This window comes from Sinocyclocheilus anshuiensis, unplaced genomic scaffold, assembly GCF_001515605.1.
Source record: "Sinocyclocheilus anshuiensis isolate Anshui unplaced genomic scaffold, SAMN03320099.WGS_v1.1 scaffold843, whole genome shotgun sequence".
Classification (NCBI taxonomy): Eukaryota; Metazoa; Chordata; class Actinopteri; order Cypriniformes; family Cyprinidae; genus Sinocyclocheilus; species Sinocyclocheilus anshuiensis.
The window spans coordinates 107015-133243 of record NW_015547670.1 but is presented as its reverse complement, the minus strand read 5'-3'; the positions used below and the strand labels follow the sequence as shown (position 1 = coordinate 133243).

General features: G+C 35.9%; 1 protein-coding gene across 2 annotated transcripts in view; it reads left to right on the top strand.

Annotated features, from left to right (window-relative positions):
- The first annotated feature begins 17201 nt into the window (after positions 1 to 17201).
- Positions 17202 to 26229, top strand: part of LOC107702738 (zinc finger matrin-type protein 4-like) — a 105996-nt gene continuing 96968 nt past the window's right edge. For both annotated transcript variants that reach the window (XM_016505144.1, XM_016505143.1), the window contains exon 1: positions 17202 to 17561. The gene's annotated coding sequence lies outside the window, so the exon portion shown is untranslated. The remainder of the gene's footprint in view (positions 17562 to 26229) is intronic.

Genomic DNA, 26229 nt, shown 5'->3' with positions numbered 1-26229 from the left:
GTGTGTGTGGTGTGTGTGTGTGTGTGTGTGTGTGTGTGTGTGTGTGTGTGTGTGTGTGTGTGTGTGTGTTGTGTTGCAGTTATTCTGAGCCATAGAATAATTTATTTTTCCCAAAGATGTTAGTTAATGTAATCGCATTGGAGTATTTTAATACAACATTTTGGATTAAATCTTTTTATAAAGTTGTTGTTTTTTTTCAGTTAGCACAGGATATGTATTTATTTTTAAACTGATTACTGATAACTGATTGACTATAGACCTCAATGATCTGAGCTTTTACACCTGAATTTTTGCCCAAATTATCCACGAATAATAACTTTTTTTAACCAAAAACTTAGGAACATAAGCTCAATGAGGCCTACACTCTAAAAAATGCTGGGTTAAATACAACCCAGTGCTGGGTAAAATAGGGACAAACCCAGCAATTATGCTGTTTTGACCCAGCGGTTTGGTTAAATGTTTAACCCAACCTTCTGGGTAGTAACCCAACCGCTGGGTCAAAACAGCCCAATTGCTGGGTTTGTCCCTATTTTACCCAGCACTGGGTTGTATTTAACCCAGCATTTTTTAGAGTGTACAATCAATCAGCTTCAAAACAAATCCTGTGCTAATTAAAAGACAAGTTGACAAAAAGATTGAATCCAAGATTGGTGATAGCATAATGAGAGATTTAAGAAATAATTAGATTACTTCTATCATGTAACAGGTCATGATTTTACTGACAATGGTAAACTCTATAATACATTGAATGCACTCTCTATGCATTCTTTTGCAACTGAAACACTTATACAGTACAAGTGCTGCTGGTCTTTAAAATCTGCAGGGCTGATATTGTTGTACGATTACAAGGAGATTTAGAGCAGCATTGGAGCAGACGTACTGCTGAGATCATGATAACCACAATAATCTCTGTGTAAACTCATTACCTCCTCGGCCCAGTATGCACCTCATACAGAACACGGGCTGCATACACACCATTAGGCTTGCATGAATTAATAATTAGCACACTGTATATGTCATATGTGCAATATCAAGCATAAACAGATTTGCAGTGCATATATCCAGTCACTATTTCATACCATACTACCTTTCTTCCCCTCCGAGATCCATTTTATAATGTTTTTTCCTTTCCATAATTTAGTTTTCATCTGACCCATATTTTAGCCCTTGTGCTTTTAACCCTACAAAGCCAAAAACTCGTGTTAAAATGTGAGTATCAAATATGATATATCAGCTTTTGGGGAACATTTATTTGTTCATCTCTCAATCATCATTGCATTGCAATGCATTATATGATTTCCCCCGCACAATAAAATATTACAGAGCTTTGATCATAAAACTATGTAAATCATCTTACTAGACATATTATTCAGAGACACAGAGTGACAACTGATATTTAAATCCACTTTATGTAAGTAGTTTGCTAAACTGTTATGAAGATATTAATGATTTCTATTACAAGCTATCAGAATTTCACCTTACCTTTTGGACATGCAAATAACAGAAACTGCATTAAATTGCATATTTTTGCTCAGTTTGGGCATCTGAATAAAACTGAGGTGGTTTTTCCTCCTGGAATATGAGCTCCATTTTCTCACTATATCATAATATATGAACCATAAAAGCCTGATGTAACAAATAAAATACCGAACAAAAAACACATATGTAAACTTCTTTACTTTTTTTTTTTTAGTTTTTTTTTTTCCAGACTGTTATTTCAGGCATTACAGTGTTAAAGCAGAAATTCACCATTAAAGCATTCTTAGATTTAGAAAGAGACTTAGAAAGTGCCAAATGAGAATTGTTGCAGCTTATTTTCAAAGTCTTAGTCTTTTTGGACTGGGGAGAAAGTTTTTAGTTAGACAATATGTTTGATCTCTTAATGCAAAAGGCCAATGAAAATTTGATTTCTCATGATGTGACCCCTTTAAATCATGATGCTTTTTTAGGCCATTTTAGCCTTTTAACAAGGACTCTGTGAGGCCTACTGCAAAAGAAACAGGAATTTTAATCCTCTTTGTGCTTCTCTCAGCTATGATTAATCTTTTCAATATTAGGCACGATGAGAAATAATCGTCTACACAAAAGGAGGGAAATTCATTTTTTGAGCTAGCTGTGGATGAAAGTCATACTTTAAGCTCAAGGGAAGAAAACAGCAGGTTTAGTGCGCCTCCAAAGTAGTAGAAGCAAAGACCTCTTAGCATTAATTTTCAAATTCATCTTAAGAAAATCCAAGAAGTTACTTCAGTGGTTTGAATATCTGGAAATGCTCACTGTTGCAATGCATTGATAAACGGAATGTCAAATCAACTGAAATGAAATAGCCTCCATTCCTGTAAGTGTTGCTGGCCGCCTTCAAAAAGTATTGGCAAAATAATGTAGTCTAATTTGTGAAGTCAAAGAACAAAGGCCGCGTTGATGAGACCATGCCAGCATTCTGAATGAGTCTGTATTTCCCGCTCACACAAGGTTATTGGATGGACACCTGCGCTGCCACTGAGCTGTTGAGATCCAAAGCTAAAGTCCCAGACACTTAGCGGATATGCAGTGCTGATGATTGTTCAAAGGCCACAGAGGACTGTGTTCTTAACCTCAGTGTTTCCTGGAATGTGGTTGGGAGCTGAATGCAAGCACGTTTTTTCCATGGCCCTGAAATTCCATGGCTTTGTCATATCTCCCATTGCAATTGGTGAGAGCAGCTAAGCACAGTAAATGAAAACAAACCTAAACACTCAATTATGTTTTTAAAGTCAGAACATTATTATATGAATACATATTGCAGTCCATCAAAAACAGAACAGCCCACGATACCAAACACTCTGACACAGAATGGCATTCATAAGGCTGTTCGCTAGAGACCTCTATTTATATCAGCCCTCACCCGATTAAAGTATATTGACATGAAGGAGGTGGGTAACAGCACACCTCGGGGTCTGGTGAGATGTTAGACGCTTTCAAACAACGTGTTGATTGACCACTTCCAGTTCTGAGGGTGTAAATCCTTCTTGCAATGCATAAGGGTGACGGGGGAATCAGAGGGCTGGAGGTCGACTGAGGAAGTGTCACATGATTCTAAACCAACAGAGAAGACGTGAGAAGACGGACAGCACATTTTCTGAATGGTTGCATGCATTATTTCAGCACAAAACCTTGTAGTTTATTCACACCTATAGGTATTGATTTTAATCAGATTAATTCCTTATGCTGATTAATCAAATTAATCTCAAATAATATTTACACATAATATTTTGCTTAGAAAAGTTTCTATTTAACAGATTGCATACAGCAAATGAGAACACTGAATATTACATTACATACAAAATGTAATATTGTTTAATGTATTACATAAAACCATCAATATTGTGAAATATTATTACAATTTAAAATGATTTTCTATTTCAATATACTTAAAAATGTAAAAATGTAATATTCCTGTGATGCAAAGCTGAGTTTTAAGCAGCCATTACTCTAGTCTTCAGGGTCACATGATCTTTCAGAAATCATTCAAACATGCTGATTTAGTGTTCAAGAAACATTTCTTATTATTATCAATGCTGAAAACAGTGGTGCTGCCTATTATTTTTGTGGAAACTGAGAGACATCTTTTGAATTTTGCTGAAAATAAAATGTAAAAAGAACAGCATTAATTTAAAATAAAAATCAAACATTATAAATGTATCAATTTAATGCATTAATTTAAAGTTTTTTGAACAAAAATTTAAAGAAGAAAAGAAAATCATACTAACCCCAAGCTTTTGAATTTCTTGTATCTGTGATTTTTTAGTATCACTGTGATTCTATTATAGATTGTATTAATATTTTGAATAGTTTATTTTTATACTTTCAATTTTCACCTAACTAAAATAAGCCTGGTGTGTATACAGTATACACACACTTTTATTCAGTTACTCTACAGTAGCAAACCCACAGTAGCACTCAAAACTGGCCTGCCAGCTGAAGAACTGCCCTGGACAAATTTTGACCACTAGTTTGTGCCACAGCTTGATTTGCATAATACCTTGAGGGTGCAAAAATAACACTGACAATGTGTGCAAATAAACAACGTTATCAAATCCACCTCTTAAACATGCCTGTAGGCAGCAGGGATGATGTCCCACTGAACTTTTCCCTAAAGTGACTGTCTATCCCTGTATGTTTATATATATATATATATATATATTTATTTATATATATATACAGTATATATAGCTTAGGCAATCTTTGGATGACTTTAAAAGCAAAATTATATGGGGAAAAGAGCAATTATGATGCCAATCTTTCGATATGCTTAAAATATTTCTGAATGACTATATTATTCATCTTTACTTTACATTTTACAGGATATGCTATCTTGTGAGGTTTTGACTTGATGAATTTTCTCTGAGAGCTAAGCAACTCTATCTGAGAGTCTAGTATTACACCACAGGATGAAATGAGCTGAAAAGAGCCAGATTTTGTAGTCTACAACAAAGCACAGTGCACAGAATACTGGATCCCATAATGCATTACACTTAACTTGAACTAAAATGTAAAATATGTTTTTTTTTCCTGCTTTTTCATGCTGCTTCGCATGACAAAATTCCTGGCCAGTTTTGCGATCCGTATTCATCCATATCACTATTGCTTCATTTCAAGTCACTACTTGCACAGCCATAATATCACTGATACCTATTTGAAAGCCAGAAAGAAACCAGGTGGCCTTTTTTCCAGGATTTTTTTTTTCAACCATTAATGGAGCGATAGAGTTTCAAATGGAAGTGTGTGCATTGGTGCAATGCATCAGGATGGCTTGCAAAGAGCATTTCATTTTTTGGTTTTAATGGTTTAAACTCTGCTTGGCCACTGAACTGAACAATATTCCCCCTAATATTCATTTGGAGAAACATAAATCGTGATTTTTATTTCCTATGAGTTTGGGCATGTAGTTCTTTACATTTGAATTGGATGGTGCTGATCATTGCATCCAATTTTACATTTACGGTAACATATCTATGAAGTCAACAAATCAACAATGAATCACTATGTGGTGGTTTCAGTGCCTTCAGCTACTGTCCAGCCCACCTCTCCCCTCACATCTCAGGGTCCAGCTGGGAAAGTCATTACCTGCCTGCTGTATTGACCAGCATGCTCAGCACTTCAGAGAGGAGAACAGTGACACCCCACACAAGAGCCTCAGGGGGCCAGAGGCTAATTCACAGCACAGTGTGACACACAGAACAAATCCACGGGCAGAGGATCTGTGCTTCCGAGAGATGAATGCCGCAAGTCATTGTATTCAACATTTTAGACTATTATAAGAGCTAAAAGGTCTGCTGATCTGAAATATCACTGTGGCTGACCAGTGTTGCCATATACACCTTTTTTTTGTTGTTGTTGTTTGTTTGTTTTTTTAGCCGGTTCAAGGCATAAGTGAACTAAACGGCTGCTTAGGGCCTCCGTGGCCACCAGGGGGCCCCAAAGAGTACATGAAATGACAGCTTGATTTTTGTTTATATTAATTATCCAGGCTCTGAAATGGCCTGGGTATGCAGAGCATTCACAGCTTATATGGACGGAACTGCCCCTGTTATATTCCAATATCATTATGCATTGTCTGCTGGTTTATTTACCTACTTTCCAGTACACCACATTAAATATGCCACTTAGTACTGTAAGACTGAATGTTAAAGTGCAAATAAACACCTGACCACTCTTGTGGGTTTGCTAACTGTTACAATTAAAAATCGTACAAGGGTAAAAACACGCCAGGCAGACATTGGTATGATGAAAACAATGCAGCTACAACAAATACAATTGATAATGGGTGTGTTAGATTTATAGTGTGAGAATAATCAAGCATTGACAATAATCAATCGTATTGGTGGCACTGAGGGGCCCCCAAATAAAATTCTGCTTAGGGCCCCATAAAGGCTTGGGCCGGCCCTGTTATATCTTATTGTATTCTATTTATTATTAAGCCACAATAAAACAGATAAATTGCATCATATTTGCATTGCTGCATTATGCATTGTACAAATGCAACAAGTCCCTTTTCGTCACAAAAAAAAAATTTCCAATACCAATTATTTTACTAATTATAATAGAAATATAGTACAAGCCAGTGTTATTTTAATATCATAGATATTCTATTCTAGTTTTTGGTTAATACTATGAATTAGATTTTATTTTTGTACTATTTTACACTATTGTACTACTATTCCATTTATGTATATATAGTTATTATTATGTTTAACTTTTAGTTTATTTAGCTTTAGTTACTTTTGTACTTAAACTTAACAAAAATGAGAAATATTCCTAAACATTTCATGTTTTGCATCTAATACAGTAAAATTAGACTTTTTTTAAGTGTGACTTAAGTGTCCACATACAGTAATATTTGGGGCCATTATATATAAGTTTGCTTATAAATGATAAATTTCACATTTGGACAACGAGTGGAGACTAGTGCGTCTTTAGTAGGCTATAGTGGGACCAGATCATAGTTTCAATGACAAGCATCGGTGTATTCCGACTCATACGATCCCGCTGCTGCTGCTGAGGGGTTTCTCCGTCTGGCTCTGATCTCTGGAGAGCTCACGCTTCTGGTTGTGCACAGATGGCATGCTGCAGTCAGCCCTGGAGACACACACATGTGCGGTCTAGTGTGAGTGAAGTTAGCCAGAACAGGCATTGTGTTTAATCGCAGGTGTTTTCACCTCATGTGCTCATGGCTGCTCATTCATTTCAAAGATTAAAATAGCAATGAATAGCCAATTTATGGTTATTTTTAGAAATAAAAATTATTATGACAAGATGATAAAAGAAGCAGGTCGATTGTGGAATCTCCCGTCACGTGACGCAGACTAGGCTGGATTACAAGATGCGTTCATGTCATGTCGTAATTACCATAACAGGTGACGTTCTACTCAGACTCGGATTTATGCGTTTCTATGGCAACACTATCAACTCCAAAGCGTTCGCGTGCTCGCAGAACTCGTAATTTATCATTTGTAAACTGGGAATGTTCTGAGAGCTATGGCTTGGATTTCGCTGCTATAATAATATAGGGAAACATTTAAGACACTTGTGACTTTAAAGCCCCCAAAGAGGGGCGAGGAAAGGCAGACATTTTTCCTTTCATCCACTTTATTGAACGCCATTAATCATTAGCTTACATATGACCCCCAAAGAGCCAATTCAAACACAGAAACCAGAGCAAGATTTACTGCTGGGTCATTAGAAAGACATGCAACACAAGGAAAAATTTCTCAGTGAAACAAGTGCTAAAAAATGAGCTCCAAAAGAACAACTCCCAAACATCAAGAGAAAGATGGATGTTAAGAGTGAATCTGTCATTGGACGTTCTTGTATTTTCATGCCGTTTGAGCTGTTTATCTTGTCAAATCATTCTATGCTGACTTTAAATTCACTTTGGTCCAGAAAGAGAGAATTATGGGTACTGTGGACCATGTCCATGTGACTCTTATTGTTTTTATTGCTGTCTTTATTTTAGGGTTATTGATTTAAGAACACTCTGAACTTGACTGCTTTAAAGTTCCATCACGTTCAACATGCCACCACAACTGGGCACAAGAAGCCTGAATTGTGAGGAACGTTGCTTTGTGTGGTGGTCTAAACAACTAAACATATCGGGTTAAACTCAATCCAGAAGCGGAAAACTATGTGAATTCTGTTAATGAAGAACAGACAGTTTAGCCTCAATATTCGGTAAACAGAAAGCAGAAAACATCACGAATTCAAAAGTATAAACTCAACCTTACTTCTAGCTTGACTGACTGTGCTTTCATATCATCAAGCCCAACACACAAAACGTTCACTTAATGTTAGCATACGGTTCCCGTTTGGTTATTTTTTGGAGCCAAATAATAACATTCTAGAAACATTCTTTGTAGGTTTTGTAACCAAAAACTAACCATGCCAGATCATTGGTGGGATTTTTTTTTTTTTTTGTGAACCTATAGAGCATTCTCTTATGGTTATTTTTAGAATTATTTTGTAACAAAAAAACTAATGTTCACACAATGTTCTGGGAACTAAAAAGTGTTAACTGGTATAATGCATTTAGATTGTCTCCAAAAACATATGGTTTGGGATTGTCAAACAACAATGAGAGATCTGAGGTCAACATTATAATTCATTCAAGGCCTAAAGGGAACCTCAACGCCTGGGTCAACTAAGCAGGACCAAATGGACTCTTTTAAAAGGGTGAGATTGCAAAGTCCAGGCTTATCAAGGCCATTAACACTAAAGTCTGTGCTTTATAATTGACTTGGGGCTCGTTGGAAAAAATCTAAATCATACTTTCACACACCGAGGTCCAAATCCTATTGCTTTTATGTGGCTTCAGAGGGCCGTTGACTCCAGCTAGGGCTTATAGAACTGTGAGGCCCGAGCACATAGATCAAGCATGTAAGGACAGCACTGAGACACTTTGCCACCTTACTAGAGTAATTATTTGACTCGTTCAACCTAATGATGGTCTTATCCTCAGAGCAGGGCCAGTGATGATTTAAACAGGGGGTGAAAACCCTCTGTATGGTGGAAGAGAAGGCCAACATATTAACTGCTATAAAAACACAAAATCCCTGACAGAAAGAGCTCTATTGTTGTGGAGGATGGAGAGCGTGCCATATATACACCGCTCTAATGAGACTGCTGACAGCACAGGCAGAAGAAATCAAAGAGCGCTGAAGGTGTCGAACTCATTGAGCAGTAAAGGGAGAAGCAGAACTGAACATGTGCTGAGCTGACTGTTACTCTCGCTCTTAACTTTTTAGTGTCCTAAAAACAAACGGAATACAGTTATTTTTGTTGGTCACTTGTATATTTCGTTTGTCACTTTGTTTGTCACTATATATATTAATCTTTGCTATCACTTCTTAACAATTTAACACATCCTTGCTGAATAAAAGTTTTAATTTCTTTCAAAAAAAAAGAAAGAATAAAAATTTACTTTTGAACGGTAGTGTATATTGTTAGAAAATATTTATATTTTAAATAAATGCTCTTCTTTTTTAACTTTTTATTCATCAAAGAATCCTGAAAAAAGTATCACAGGTTCCAAAAAAATATTAAGCAGCACAATAGTTTCCAACACTGATAATAAATCATCACATTAGAATGATTTCTGAAGGATCATGTGACACTGAAGACTGGAGTAATGATGCTGAAAATTCAGCTTTGCATCACAGAAATAAATTATATTTTAACGTGTATTAAAATAGAAACCATTATTTTATATTGTAATAACATTTTGCAAGATTTCCGGGGTTTTTTCTGTATTTTTTATCAAATAAATGCAGCCTTGATGAGCATAAGAGACTTCTTTAAAAAACATTACAAGTCTTACTGATCCCAGACTTTTGAGCGGTAGTGTATATATTCAATTAATTCCAAATGTATTTGTATAGTGGTTTTCACATCACATACACATCAATTCAAGGCAGCTTTACTGAAAATGCATCTGTCTACATTACAATCTAGAGAGTGATCTGTTATCAGAAGTGAATGTGTCCAAGTAATGTTCATTTCACAAATGAACAGTTCAAGATAATAGAATCACACAGTTACCTAACATGAATTAATTTTGGGCAGAAGCTCATTAAAGTGATTATTACAAGTGTGATCATAATGATTAGAATATAGAGAAAATTTGGCAGTTGTGCATGTCGATTCAAGTTGGCGTCATCTGGGGTCCTCGCAGGTGACCCCAGATGATGATAGATGAATTGAATTTAATTGAATTGAATTGAATTGAATGTGCAGTACCACCTACTTGACTCACTATGCAGCCAACAAATGCACTGAGCAGGTCTGTCATCGGAAATCACCCTTAACAGATGAAAGGATAGTACGACAAAGATATGGCTTTCCTCAGCGGACATTCAGACTAATGTTTTATTGTAAAAATGAGATTGAGCTGACGATTGAATGCTGTATCAGATGCAGTCCACTCAACTTAATACGGTGAACTTTTAATATAGTAATATTAAATATACAGCCACATCACACACACACACACACACACACATATATATACTGTGTATATATATATATATATACAGTGGTGTGAAAAAGTGTTGGCCCCCTTCCTGATTTCTTATTTTTTTTGCATGTTTGTCACACTTTAATGTTTCAGATCATCAAACAAATTTAAATATTAGTCAAAGATAACACAAGTGAACACAACATGCAGTTTTTAAATGAAGGTTTTTATTATTAAGGGAAAACAAAATCCAAAACTACATGGCCCTGTGTGAAAAAGTGTTTGCCCCCTAAACCTAATAACTGGTTGGGCCACCCTTAGCAGCAACAACTGCGTAGTTAAAAAATGCAATTGCATCTATCCGTATTTATATATTTTAAATTTCTTGAAAATAAAATAATTTATTGAGATGCACCATAAACTTACCATTAATATAGTACATATGCAATCCACCCTTCTTACATTACCAGAGAGAAAACACATGCACACAAATCCCTAAATGGTAAATTGTCAATCATCTCCATGCAAGGAAATCCCTGAAGCATTCAAGGCATTTACCTTCAACAAAAGAGCTGTTGACCCAAACATCTACCCCAGAGGATTCGCTTCCCCAAACCACTAATGCAATTAGAGTCAAAGCCAAACACAGAGGTGTTGAGGCCACGTCAAAACATCCATGCCAACATGAGCAAGCTAGCTTGAGCAACAGTTGATGCAGCACTATAAAGAACTCTCATAAGTGTCTGCGTCTTTTTCCAACCACCGAATAACACTTTATGATTTGTAAAACAAATCCTTTGCACAACTGGATGAAAAGCCAGGGGCAACGAACTGCATGCGTTTGCCACCTTTTCATTCATTTGTTGTTTTATAGTCTGGTTTTATATAGAGTGCTTTTTGGGTCATTAGAAATGTCTGAAATGTTCCCAGAAACAATGCAGCAAAGATTCAGAGACACAAAAATCAGTAGGTATATGAGAATTTCTAAAATGGAAAAGACGGCAGTCAAACGATGCACTCAAGAGAACCATAAAAGAACTGTAAAAATACACTTTCACTTCACCTTTAACTGTTCCACGGGTCCATTCTGAGGTCTGCACCACTGCTTCCAGATATATCGGCTCATAACTTCATCCTCCAGCAGCCCAGACTCTGATCATGGAAGAACTTAAGCAACGAGTTTGACCTTCAGTCAGGACAGCAGCAAGTCTCTCTGAAACATTCAGATCAGCCTATCAATGAGACAAATTGAAACAACACTATTTGTTCCTAAAACATCTGAATACCAGATATGTTGTTATTTAATAATATTTCTTGGTACAGTACATTAAATGGACCGATCTGAGTTTGGCTCACATACACACTGCATTTCTAAAAAGTATTGATAATTGGATGGGATTTGAGTTGGGGTATTTGGTTGAGGTCTGTTTCATGAACGGTGGAAATATTTGACTCACTTTAGCAGATCTAAAAAATATGTTTCATTTTAATGACAGAACCCAGTGGGAATGTCAGACTGCTGTTCTGCCTCAGGATTTTTGCTTGCTATCAATCAGGCATGTCTAAAATGAGTTTAATGCAAAGCTCTCTAGCTCCCCCCAGTGATTAGAAAATGTAACTGCAAATTTTTACCATTTGTAGCCATTGAAAAGTATCCATATATTCTAACAAAATAAAATAGCCAGTGTTTCATTACAAAACAGTTACAGCCTCTGTTAGAAGCATAAAATGGAGCTGAGTAGATGTACATGTGGCTTTTTTTTTTTTTGCTGTGAAATCTTGACTGATTTGTATGAAGTAAATGTAAGAATAACTTTTATATTGTTACTAATATTTCAAGATGAACATTTTACTGGACTGAAGCAACTTACTTGAGAAAAAAACATGTAATGTTAAAATGTAATGAATGTAATGTTAAAAAACATGTAATGTTAAAATGTAAGTATCAAATACTATATGATACATCAGGCTTTTGAGGAATGTTTATTTGTTCATCACTCAGTCATTATTGTCTTGCATTTCATTGCATTTTTATTGTGTTTTGCCCCACACAATAAAAAAAAATCATAAAAATATTTAAAGCATTTAAATATAATTTTACTGAAACATATTATATAGTGACAACTGAAATTTGTATGTATTTTATTTAAGTAGTCTATTATACTGTTATAAAGATCTCACTGATTCACATTACAAGCAATCAGAATTTCATCCTACTTTTTGGTTATATAAATACCAGCAAGATTTTGTTAGCTGCTATAAAAATTGTCATTTCCGTTTCCTTCTTGTTTCCTTTTCCTAAACCGCTATTCTTCTCTTTCCCCCCCACAAGTCACATAGGAGGGCAAGAGAGGAAAATGCAGAGATGTGTGAGTCTCAGTGGTGTAATTTTACAGGCCTTGTGGAGCTTGTCCATTTGAGCTAATTTAGAGTCCCTCCTGAATAGACCGTCATTACACTGAAAAAGAAAAAAAAATCTTGTCATCCAGTGAAAAAAATACCTAACCATAAAACAGATATTTACTTTGAGCAAAACGTAATTGGATATTGAGACTTAATATCAAATTTTATTATTTCATTATTAACATTACTTAGCTGTATTCTGGTATTGCTGTATCTCTCCACTAGATGGCAGAAGACACCAGTGCTTATTGAGCTGCACTATAGACATCCAACACAGTACCTTCATTAATATCTGTCGGTCTAATATGTGCAGCTCAAAGTGCACTTAAAGTCAATATTGGCCTTGTTTACTCTATTAAATATTCCCTCTCTTATTATATATACAGTATGACATAAAAAAAAAACTTTACTGCTGATTTACATTAAAAGGTCGTTTACTTTCAAGAATATCTCAGACTCCTAAAAAATGGGTGTCTATAGTGTTTCAAGAGGGGAGTAGTTGTCAAAATATTATATTGATATATTTACTATTTTGTTTACTTAAAAAACAAAAGTTACTAAAACGTCAAAGTTTTTGTTGTTGTTGTTGTTGTTGTTTCCCCACACAACAAAAATTAATAGTGATCACTGGCTGTCAACTTAAAATACAAGTGCTTAAAATTATATACAGTTATAAGTATTTCAATGCCCAGTTAGGGTGGGATTTCGAACCCAGGACTCCTTGCATGTGCCTGAAACACCTGGTTAGGGTCAGTGAAGGAGTTAATAGACAATACATGACTTTCAACTGAAAATTTATATTTTATATAATTTATCACTCAGTGTGAGGAAACAGAACTTAATGAATCGATTTTTTTTTCTCTCTTTAAATGTGTCTCACACTTTGATGGGGGCCTGAAGCTTGAATTACATATCAAGCTCCTTCAGTACAAACACAGACACACACACTCGCTCAGCGCAGCATCATATCTCAGAGCTTAGGTAGTTTATATGCAGACAGGTGATTGACAGGTCTCATTCCTGTATCAGGTGTCTGTTGGAGTGGGACATTCTCCGTGTGTGTTGCCAAGAGCTGTAAACCCAAACAGCTTATGGAGATTAATGCATTAGATTTATCACAGCTCTCGATGCCCACACTATGACAGACATTCACTTTTGGACCAGAGGTGTCAAGAAGTACTAACACAAACCTCTCATATTTCAGTTTTACAGACGGATGAAAGTGTCGTTTGGTAATTGATATGTAACATTATCACCCTCCACTGTACACTCCAATTCAATAGCAGCCTCAGTGAATTTTCACTAGAAAAAAGCACTTAAGGAAATGTACATTTATTTATCATATTTTAGTTCTGTTTGACAAACACAGAATTTCACACTCAAAGAATTAAAAAAAAAATTAAAATGACTAAAAATGGTTTAAAACAATGTAAACTACTTCTTTACATGTTTAGAAGAAAATCTGAGAGGTGCTAGCAATTTTCAGTTACATTTTTATTATATAAAGACTGACATATGGAAGTCATTATAAAAAAATATATATAAATAAATAAAATAAATTAATCTATCTAAACTAATAAAAGCTACAAGCTAATAAACAGTCAGCTGCGCCAAACAAGCATCATGACATTAGTAACGTCGAGAGTTAATTAAAACTGCTGAAAATTAAAATAGATCTTTGCATGCTGTCGAGTTGATTAAAATAAGTTAATTAAATTATAAACATTTCATTGCCCAGCATGCCCAGAACAAGTTGTGCAAATGACAAATAAGCCAACTTTACTGTACTTGATGTTAGGTCAGAATTCGAACCCCTGGTTAGGTTCAGTGAAGAAGTTAACAGACAATCATTTATTCTGATTGAAAATTATTATAAGACTTAATAAGAATTACTGAGTTACAAATTAAACTAAATATGGTCAAAAAAATATTAAAGGGGTCATATGATGCTGCTAAAAAGAACATTATTTGGTGTAATTAAATGTTTATGCGGTTTAAGGTAAAAAAAAAAACACATACAGATCTTCTTTATGCACCAAGAGCTTGTAACACTCCAAAGAGAAAGGAAGAATTGAAATCGCATCATATGACCCCTTTAACTACTTTTTTTAATTTTTGGGAAAATTTTTGAAAATTTGAGAGGTGTGTGCATGGTGTTTTACTTACATTTGATTTATTTTTTTAGTTACATAAAGACTGATACATGGTCTAAACTAATGTATAACAGCTACAACCAACAAGCAAGCAGTTGCACCACACAAGCACTGAGATGTCAGTGCCATCGAGTGAGCTCATTTGCTAAAACTGCTAAAAATGAAAATAGATCTGTGCAATCTACAGTAGTGTGCTTCAGCCCTGCAGCTATTACACAGAGTCCATTAAGCACACTGGCCGAATGGGAGCGGATGGGAACTCACTCTCTCTATCCTGCAGTCTAATGAGCTGTGCCTGGATGCTTGTCTCATCAGATCTGAGGAACTTAAGTCGGGATACAAGCAACACGTAACGAGTCCTGTTTGACCTCGTCTCGGCAGTGAGCCGGCGTTTGGCAGCACCTGCTCTCAGTGGCTGTCATCAGATTTCAGCCACTGTCCAGACAGGCTGGCTTCCACCTCTGGCTCTGTCCTGCGGCACAGTCACGTGAGAGACCCAAGACCTCATCCCTGCTGATTCAAAGACACCAGGAGAGAGCGAGAGAGAGAGAGAGAGAGAGAGAGAGAGAGAGAGTAAATGCCAAGGACATTTCAGAGTGCAAACCAACATGCATATGCACACACTTGTAAAGAAATATAACACTTTAAAGCCAAACTGTATAATAAATATATTTCTCACCCCCAGGCCAACAATACGTAGATTATTTTATTTATCTTCAGAACATATTTGGAGAAATTTAGCATTACATCACTTGCTCACCAATGGATCCTCTGCAGTGAATGGGTGCCATCAGAATGAGTTTCCAGACGGCTGATAAAAACATCACAATAATCCATAAGTAATCCACTGACTCCAGTCAATCCATTAATGTCTGGGTCCACTGAAAAAGTCGTCTTATATGAATCAGGAGAGAAATATACACAGATCAAGCATCGTTTACAAACGAAAACAGTTCTAAACAAATATGTCAGTGGATTTTGGGGGTGAACTTCTTCACTGGTGGAATTGTTATTATGGTGAGGCCATCCAAGACGTAGATGTTTTTTTTTTCTTTGGAGCATATTTGAAGAAATGTAGCATTACATCACTTGCTCACCAATGGATCCTCTTCAGTGAATGGGTGCCATCAGAAAGAGTCCAAAGAGCTGATAAAATCACATCACAACAATACACAAGTAATCCATACAATTCCAGTTGGTCAAACAATGTCTTGTGAAGTGGCAAACAAATCCATCAAACCAAATACCTGTATCGCTACTAATGGCAATGGCATCACATCCATGTTTCAGGAACATTCCAGTTCCATGACAAGTTCCATGCAGGTTGGTGAAATATGTTTTTATACTGACCGTTACATTGTTGTCCTCAGCAACTGCTTTTTTTTTTTTTTTTTACATATGCTAGTTTAATGCTAGTTTAATGTGTCTTATAACACTTAACTTCTTTCTTTTTACAACTTAATTCAATATTTCAAGCAATTGTGGTGTCCTGGTCTCTGTCATGATTTATTTTGCAATAATGACCAGATGACAGTACAGTATACCTTTATAGACTTCAAATACCACAGCTTGTATGACTGACAACCTATAACTTTTCAAATAATATACACCCTCATAAAAACACATTTTGTGTCGTCTTATGCAGTTTGACATTTAAAAAAAAAAGAGTCTGAGAGAGAAAATGTGCACAGTTCAACGTGAAATGTAACAAAACGAAGAGCATCTGCTTGTGCCAGAATGTGGTCCTACACATGACACTTGAGACAAATGAACAGCAGCATCACCGATTACCAGGCGCTCGGATGAATCGGCTTCCTCTGTCTTCTTTGCATGTGCATTGTGATGGGATGGAAGTGTTTGGATGCTCTACAAAAGCAGCTGTCATATCTGCTGAGACACTATAATAGGACATTCATTTCTAAGATTCAATGCGGTCTTTTGTGTTCAGGAAAAAAAAAACGTGACAATTTCACGAACAGATTTTGTGTGATTAAACAGTGCTGTCTCAATATGGAATTAATAAACTGTGAAGACCGAAACACATTTAGGTCTCTATAATATGCGTCATTTAGAAGCAGACACTCTTCTGATTTCGAGTCTGAATTAAAGAGGGAAATACCTGCTTATTTGCATATACAAGATTATAATAGCTATACAGTATATAAATAACTGTGGGAATAGAATAGAATAGAATAGAATAGTTTTCAGGTGACATCCTTTTAAAGTAGGGTGAGTTCAGAAAAGGGCATCAGGTAAAATGGGAGATGCCAGAACAAGTATTTCCAGTATTTTTAGATATAACTGTGGAACATTTTTAATTATTAGTTAAAAACGTGTAAATAATGTGACTGTCAATATGGTCATTGGGACTAAAATGGTACTACTATGGTTTTACGCAACCGCATTCCTTGGAGCACCATGTACTGTAAGTACCAAGGTTCACGAATACAAGTACCATGCGATACATCTGGTATACCAAATGCTGCCATCACTGTACCATGGTACCGTCACGTAACAACAGACACCTCAAACGTAACTCGTTACAGTCACTTCACAAGAGGGACGCTCAGAATATCGCAAACGAGCTGTGAGAATGACACCCGCGCGCCGGCGTGTGTGTAGTGTAGTGTAGTGTAATCCATATCTCTGCTAGTAGTATCTCTGGGTTACTGACGTGTGTGTCCGCGCTATTATATCTGTGCGCTCTCGCTTTACGCGCAGTTTGATGGCGTCGCCGCGCTCTCCTCTCTGTGTTCTTCGATCATCGCTTACCATCTGACGGTTTATGGACGGCGAGGACCAGATATGATGATAGCACATTGTCGGGGTTGGTTCTACAACATTTTCGCCTAAGTGTTCTGTGGAAACTGTGTCACCGCTTGAGCTCCGAACCGAGCCGTGAGAGATAAGAGAAGAAGTTTGCCGGATACAGGTGCGATCTCTCTCTAACTGCAGCTGATGATCACAGACACGGAACTGGACTGCCGGATTCCAGTAGATCATATCAGATCTAGCGCAAGGTGAGCTCAGAGACACACTATTATAATGATGTTGGTGATGCTGGTTAGAGTTTTCCCAGTGAAGGAGAACCCTGACAGCAACAGTGATGCTCTTTAGAGAAATAGAAGGCACTGGGACTAGTAACACTTTTTACTCCAGTAAATATTTCTCAGAGTAGGTTTGATTTGGGAAGCATTGGTATTTAGGCATATTTTAAGTGTTGAACAACAAAAAGCTGTTGAACAATAATTATTGCACAGGAAAAACGATCGTTGAACGCACGTTGGCAGCGGGGCATGCTGTCACACTTACAGTAGTTGCCACGATGGGAATCTTCTGTTTATTGACACCGACTTCAGATGAATGCATCGTTTGAAATATGAGATAATATCTATATTAAAGAAGATATGGCATCTTCCCCAACATACTTAGCAGCAAAATGTAAACATCACAACAATCATTATGACACAAAACTTACGAAAAAATAATTATTTGGCCAACAAAGAGTTAAAATTGTTGAATTTAGTTTGTACAATGCACTAAAATATCCTTATTTACAACAGTTTTGAACTTAGTGTTTGAAACCAACATACTAAACCACTGTTAGAGAAAATAAGTGTTATAGCTGGAGTTTTGAGGGGTTTTTTTCCGTATCATTCAGATCCAACTTTTTATTCCTCTATTTATCATTTGTATATTCATTCATTTCTGTAATTGTAGCTGAATGTTACTTCTGTTATTAGACTGCATTATCTTAAAACGTTTTTCTTTAAACCAGTATCGGTGTGTTAAAGTGTCAGACTCTGCCTAAACTGAAGTTGTAGCACAAAGTTGTTGAGAAACCTGAGATTGTTAAAATTTAAGTTACACTGATCTTTATCCATTAAGACTCAGCGCATCCGCAGATTAGTGCTGCCTGTCAGTGTCATGTTACCACAGAGTGCTGACAACATGTTCATTTTAACAAGATGCAAAATATATCTCGTAACTGTCAACATCAGCTGTTGATTGGTAAGAGCAGTGAGTGAACATTACCATTTATCACAGGACACTGAATATTCAGGCAAAAATAGATAGCCTACTGTTATAGTGTTGTAAGGTCTGTTTTATGAGCATTTGATACTAATTGAAAGAATAGAAGCTTGCTGACATCTTCAACCTCTGCCACGTTGATTCATAGTGTTCAGAGAGCACTATCCTGCCAACACTACACGAACAAGTGTTATTTACAACACACTACATGCTCTCACTCTAACACCCCTGCTTTTCCAACCCTGTCTTTTGCTTTTAAACTTACATTTATTAGAAGCATATCCAGTGTGGGTGTTTTGTTTTGTTTAGTTCGGGTCAGAATTCTGTTACAGTCCTGTAGGACCTGCTGTCTGCTGCTTATACCATCTGTGATATATTTTCATAAACTTTCACACTGTCTTATGTAGTATTCAAAGATCAGAGCAGCTTTATAGCCAGGGATGAATGGAGTTATTTAATAATTTTGTAGATGCTTAAATATAATCCGACTGTACACTAACTGTATCATCTGCGAAAACACAAAAATACACATCACAACACAAAATTCTGAGTGGTTGAGACATGCTCAAAGCCTTTGGAGAATACTGATAAACACACACCTATCAACACACATTCTATATTAATATACTGTACCAATTTGCTATGTTGCTTTTAAGCTGTGAACAGGCATTCAGGCATGCTATGATTTATTATATTGCTGTTGCTACTGTTTTATAAAAGTAGTATATTATGAAACGTAAACATCATTCAAAAGTGCTAGCAAGGTCATTGTTTAAAAAAAAATATACTTTCGGTAGATTTTAAGCTGATAATAGACTAAAGTGCTAAAATATAGACAATAATATGAGCTAAAAAATATTTCTGTCAAGGATTTGTATCAAATATAATGCTGTCGATTACCACAAAGTAATTTAGACTCGTCCCTGAGCAACCGTGTGAACGATAATGCATTTACAATTGAACATTCTTTGACTTCTCTTTAATCCAGTTGCTTCATAATTATGTATTCCCTCTCTCGTGTCATTATGCTGGGTAAAGTCCCAAATATACTTTGTTTTTGTACGTACGCTAGCGTATGCGTACAGTTGAACGTGTAGCCTTTCAAACTCAAAGTATACTCTATTTTATGTTTTGCGTGAACGCGGGCGGTCAACACATGTGCTCTTGAAAGCTTCATCCATGCCTAGTGTCTGCTCTATTTTTCCCCATAAGTTATGGCCGATAACAAATATTTTTGTACTCTTTTAAACCAAAGCTGTGCTATCTCATACTTTCGGCTTTTCTTGTTTATTTGAAACAAAAAAAGCATGAAACAATATATCATATATACAGTGCAAGAGAGTTCACCCAAAAATGAAAATTCTGTAATTATTTACTCATCCTCAATTTGTTCTAAACCTGCATTCTGTTTTTTTTGTTTCTATAGAATGCAAAAAGAGAACAGAAGGAGTACTTTTTAAGAAGTTTTACACAGCTCTTTCAAAAATGAAAATTTGCAGAAAATGTATTCAGCCTCAGGTGAGTAAGATGTAGATGAGTTTGTTTATTTGTCAGAACACATTTGTTGAAATTTAGCATTACATCACTTGCTCAGCAATTTATCCTCTGCAGTGAATGGGTGCCGTCAGAATGAGAGTCCAAACAGCTGATAAAAACATCACAATAATCCACAAGAAATGCACATGACTCCAGTCCATCAATTAACATCTTGTGAAGTGAAAAGCTGCGTGTTTGTAATAAATATTCAAGATGTTTTTAACTTCATATCATTGCTTTCAGGCTAAAATAAGAGTCCTCTATCCATAATATTGCTTTCTCAGCTGTTTAGACTCTCATTCTGATGGCACCCATTCACTGCAGAGGATCTGGTGAGCAAGTGATGCACTGCTAAATTTCTCCAAATCTGTTCACATGAAGAAACAAACTCATCTCCATCTTGTATTACCTGAGGGTGAGTAAATGTTCAGAAAATTTTTATTTGTGGGTGAACTATTCCTTTAAGCTTCAAAAATGACAAACAAATAGTCTGTGATTCATGCACTATATTGTATATATTGTAAGTATAAAGTACTCTGATCAGTCAGAAAATAACTTCCCATGAGGAACAGATTGATGTTCTATTCTAAAATTTATTCTACCCTTTAAACCTTTGTTCCATTTCAATGTTGGAATGTACAGCAGGTTCATATATGCTCTGTTCAACAGTCCATTCTTCAATAATCTGCTTAGTTTTTTTTTCTGGGTTCAGCTGAATTGTTTAATACTTTACACCTCTGGATGGCAGGTGCATGGGGCTTTCTCTAAAGAAGATATATTTGTCCTGTGCCCTCTGTGCTTTATCTCTGGTGAGCAGGGATTCTCTCATAGCTGTGACACCCGTCAGCACTGAATGATAGATATGGTGCTGGTGCACAGGGGAGGTTTATGGAGCAAATAATTTTGCTGTAATATGCAATACGCGAGACGCTGACTCTCCTGCACAGAGAAAAAAAATCTTTAATATGTGCATGTGTGTATGCAGAACCGCGCTTGTTACGATGTGTAAAACAACATATTTTCTATATCAACTAGTAGGTTAAAGGATAATTAGGCTGTTAATTGGTTGTTTTACCACTTGTCAACTAGTTGACCACCATAACTCATCCCTGTGTGTGCTAAAACAAAGTTTAGATTGCAGCAAATGATTATCCTTGATTATTGTTAATATAATAAGTGAAGTCAAAACCCATGTGGCCTCCTTTAAATACCATATTTTTGCCCAATCAACATAATTGCTCCGTCTCAGAGGGAATGATAATTATGTGATCTCTTCTCCTTGGGTGTGCAATCCGAGCTTGCACATTAAACAACATCTAGTTTAAAACTAATGCTCTCCTATCATACCTACCTAGTAACTAAGATGAGCATACTGTTACAGTACGTTTGTGTTTGTTTGTTTGTTTGTTTGTATGTGTGTGTGTGTGTGTGTGTGAGAGTGAGTGAGCATGTATTTTATACATTGCATTTGTGCTCTAGTACCAGGCCTTCATTTCTGTGTGGAAATTTTCAGATTTATGCCGGATTTATTTATTTTTTTTGACAAAAAAAATAATTTTTTTCACATTTCCCATTCATTTCAATGTGGGGTCATATTGACCCCAAGGGACAGATTTGAAAAAAAAAAAATTTTTACATACCTTCAGAACAACGCTGAACAAACACCTGACAGGGCTGAAAATGTGAGCCAAGGGCTTCGAGAGGTGACACAGAATTCTGTGGTGAATATTTTCCTGATCCTCAAACATGTTTTATATTTTACATCTCTTTTATATATATATATACAGGTGCATCTCAATAAATTAGAATGTCCACGACATTCTCATTTATTGAGATGCACCTGTATATATATATATATATATGTATTTTCTGTAGAGAATAGGTATTGTTAGGGCATTCTAGGAGGTTTCTAGGATGTTTTTGGAGGTCTAGTTGGTTATTGATATTGTCTTTATTGTCTCTAATGTCCTTGCTTGTAATTGATAATTTTTTGTTACCAATTTTTTCACTAGGGGCAGTATAATTAAAATCTATTACAGCACAAGTGATTTTAGAAATATAACTATATAATAAGATATATATATATATAAATTATATAAAATTAATAATATAAATTATTAAGGTGTATTAAAATGCAACAGGGAAGACTAGAGTATGGGCTGCAGAAAGTTTAGCTTTTTATCCACTAGGGGGAGTGTAACTAAAAGCTATTACAGTGATTTTAGAATTTATATATTATAAATAATAAATAATATAAATGATTAAGTTGTAATGTGACACTGAAGACTGGAGTAATGGCTGCTGAAAATTCAGCTTTGCCATCACAGGGATAAATATCATTTAAGTGTATTCAAATAGAAAATATATATTTTAAATTGAAATAATATTTCACAATATTGCTGTTTTTTTGTATTTTTGATCAAATATATGCAGCCCTGGTGATCTTAAGAGACTTCTTTCAAAAACATTAAAGTGATCCCATAGTTGCAACAGTAGTGGAATTTTCCAACCCCATATTTTTTTAATACATAACCATGCATTAATGTCTATTAATCATAATCTAGTGACTTAGATGCTTTAATGAAAGGGACATGATCTTATATGATTCATTATAACTTAATGAATGCAAACCAAACAGAAAGATTATTCATATCAGATGAATGATAAGTTGGTAAATGAAAATTATGTCACATTGAGACACGTTTGAAGCCACTGTAAAATAGCCAATGTATGCAGAGACATAGCAAATTATATGACGGTCTGACCTTACATCAGTTGAATTCTATGGTAGTTCATCTTATATTAGTATATTAGTGTAAATTAAATGTTGCTATGCAACCATAAACATCCTACAATCACAATGCACAGTTACGATGTAAAAGCTAATTTTCTCCTAATCCAAGAAGCCATCTACACTGAAAGACCTGTCTTTTGTATACCATATAAATTAAATTTCACTGCGATATAAATGATACAGAAGAATTTATCTTCAACAAGCCACACAATAATATCATTCATACATCTCCATTATGCAAACAGTTCAGGTTGAGTTTCACAGTTAGTGGCATTAAACAAACCCCAAGTACAAGCAACATTGCAAGAACCACTAGAAATGTACACATATGGACTATTCAGCTTCTCTGAATTTCATTTAGTTTCAGCAGTGCTTCAAACACGTCTTTGTGTATTTGAGTTTGAGTCTACAGATACTTGTGCAGCTGTGATATCTCTTGTGCTACTGGGTTGATGGGTCTGTCTGCTATCTGTCTTCTGTCACTTGCGTTTCAAAAGTCCAGTGAGAGCCAGAGCTCATAAGGCTGTGAGTCATAGACCGCATGCTCTGCTGTGAAAGAACCAACAGGATGAAATGAATGTGAGTCTCCCTTTGTTACAGGATTTTGTTTATTCTCTCTCCATCTCTCTCTCTCTCTCTCTCTCTCTAATGTTTTGTTTACACTTTTAATGATATCACCTCAAGGTATGCCATACCACAGCTGCTGGTGGAAAAGGACATCACTTTGTTCTTGTAGAAATTTGAGCAGCGAATGCTAAAAAGGGAATGAGAAGGAAGAAAAAGCCCTGATTTATCTCTTTCGAAATGGCCAAGCGCTTAAAGGAATAACTAAATTGAAAGTTGTTATTATTTACTCACCCTTATGTTGTTTCAGACTTGTATGATCTCTTTTTCTTCTCTGTAAAACAAAGGGAGAAATATTACAGAATGTAATAGCCATTTTTTTTTTCATTTAATAAAAGTGTATAGGGATATGAACAACAAAAGTGCCATAACAGTATAATAAATTCGGACCATACACACACAAAAAAAGGTTCCTTATTGGCATTGATGGTTCAATGAAGAACTTTTAACATCCGTGGAACATTTTCATTGCACCAAATATACTGTATTGTGGGAAAAGTTTCTTCAGATTATTGAAATATTATTCATACTAAGAAAAAAAATTGGTGCTTTTAACTTTGGGGAATCCAAAATGGTTCTTCTATTGCATCACTAGTAAAAACCCTCTTATGGAACCTTTGCTTATAAGGGAATAGTTCACCCAAAACAATTAAATTTGATGAAAATGTACTTACCCTCGAGCCATCCAAGTTGTAGATGAGTTTGTTTCTTCATCTGAATAGATTTGGAGAAATTTAGCATTATATCAGTTGCTCACCATTAGATCCTCTGCAGTGAATGGGTGCCGTCAGAATGAGAATCCAAACAGCTGATAAAAACATCACAATAATCCACACGTAATTCACACCAATCCAGTCCATCTATTAACATATCGTGAAGTGAAAAGCTGCAAGTTTGTAAGAAACAAATTAATCATTAAGACATTTTCAATTTCAAACTGTTGTTTGTGGCTAAAATACAAGTCCTCTAATAACTTACGCATATAGTGAAAAAGTCATCTCATCTGAATCGGATCAGAATCAGGAGAAATATGCACAGATCAAGCACCCCTTTTTGAAAACAGTCCAAAACAGGTCTAAACAAATATGATGGTGGATTTGTAAATGTGAAGACAACAGGCTGATGGACTTTTTACCTGGAGGAAGCGTGATTATGGACTCTGTATTCTGGCCAGAAACAATGGTTTAAAGTTAAAACAATGGATTCGTTTTTTTTTACAAACACACAGCTTTTCACTTCACAAGACATTAATTGATGGACTGAAGTTGTGTAGATTATTATTATTGTGATGTTTTCATAAGCTGTTTGGACTCTCATTCTGACGGCACCCATTCACTGCAGAGGATCCATTGGTGAGCAAGTGATGTTATGCTAAATTTCTCCAAATCTGTTACCATGAAGAAACAAACTCATCTACATCTTAGATGGCCTGAGGGTGAAAACATTTTCAGCAAATTTTCATTTTTGGGTGAACTGTTCCTTTAAGAGTTCATAACTTGTATTCCAGGAAAGAATGCGATTTCTATGGGTTTGGAATGACATAAGGGTGAGTAAATGATAACAGAATAGTCATTTGTAGGTGAACTCTCTCTTTAACCCAGGTACAAGTAAGGGTAACCATGGAGGTGCCAAAGCCAATGACGTGTAGCTTCAGGGCTGCTCCATGATTCCTGGCACTCGAGGAGCCCGATGCGCCAGCGCCCCAGCAGGAGACACAATCTTTCTGCTCTCGCTACATCATGGAATCTGTCCTCATATGCTGGTATCCTGTAGGCATGACTTGTTCATCCCCAAATGCCTTTCCAAGAATTACATAAAAGGGAAATGCAAATTCACAAAATGCCCTGCAGGAAGGGATGCACATGACTCTGGTTTTGCTTTACAGGCATCTGGCAGTCATATATTTGGCTTTATGGCGTGAAATGAGGAGGGGAAAATGAAGAACTGTGATTGACAGGTTTGCAAACAAGGACATGGCAGGGTGCTTCAGTGAAGAACGGAAAATGACATTTTTACTGAAATGCATCTCTGCAGTTATTGCTTCTCAGCTATTTTTGGTCTCATTGCTGACTGAGGCCATATTCTCATGACATTTAGTATTATAGCACGTTCAATTAAGACATGTCTAAGGTCATTCTAAAATAACAGCCTGATGTAAAGGACAGTACAGTCTACAAGGTACAGTATGTGTGAAAACGAGTGGCCATAATTGTTCTTTAATGATGGCTATATGAATAAAGCATGCTCTTGCTTTAATCCTAAATAAGATAAATCCCTAACAATAACTGACTGCTCTTATTATTTGTCATCTCTCAGAGCCTGTACCAGGCAGATAATACAAAAAGTGAGTAGTTTGCATTTCCTGAATGAAATACCAGTTCTTGCAAGGCAGAAAAAGTATAGTGTTAAAGGTTTAGGCTTTGGTGCATAGATTAAATGCCACATCAGAGCTGCTTTGCCGCTGTCATGACATTCAGTGTGCATCTTGTTTCTATCAGCTATGCATTTAAATCAATGCATGAAGCAGTGGCTGAGATGGTTAAATAGCTTTAAAATAGCTGGCAAAGACCAAATCACAGCATGTACTGTAAATAAATGCATTTCCTTAAAAAGTAAGTACAAAATATGTGAATTCAGTCAGTGTGTAATCTTCTATATATATATATATATATATATATATATATATATATATATATATATAT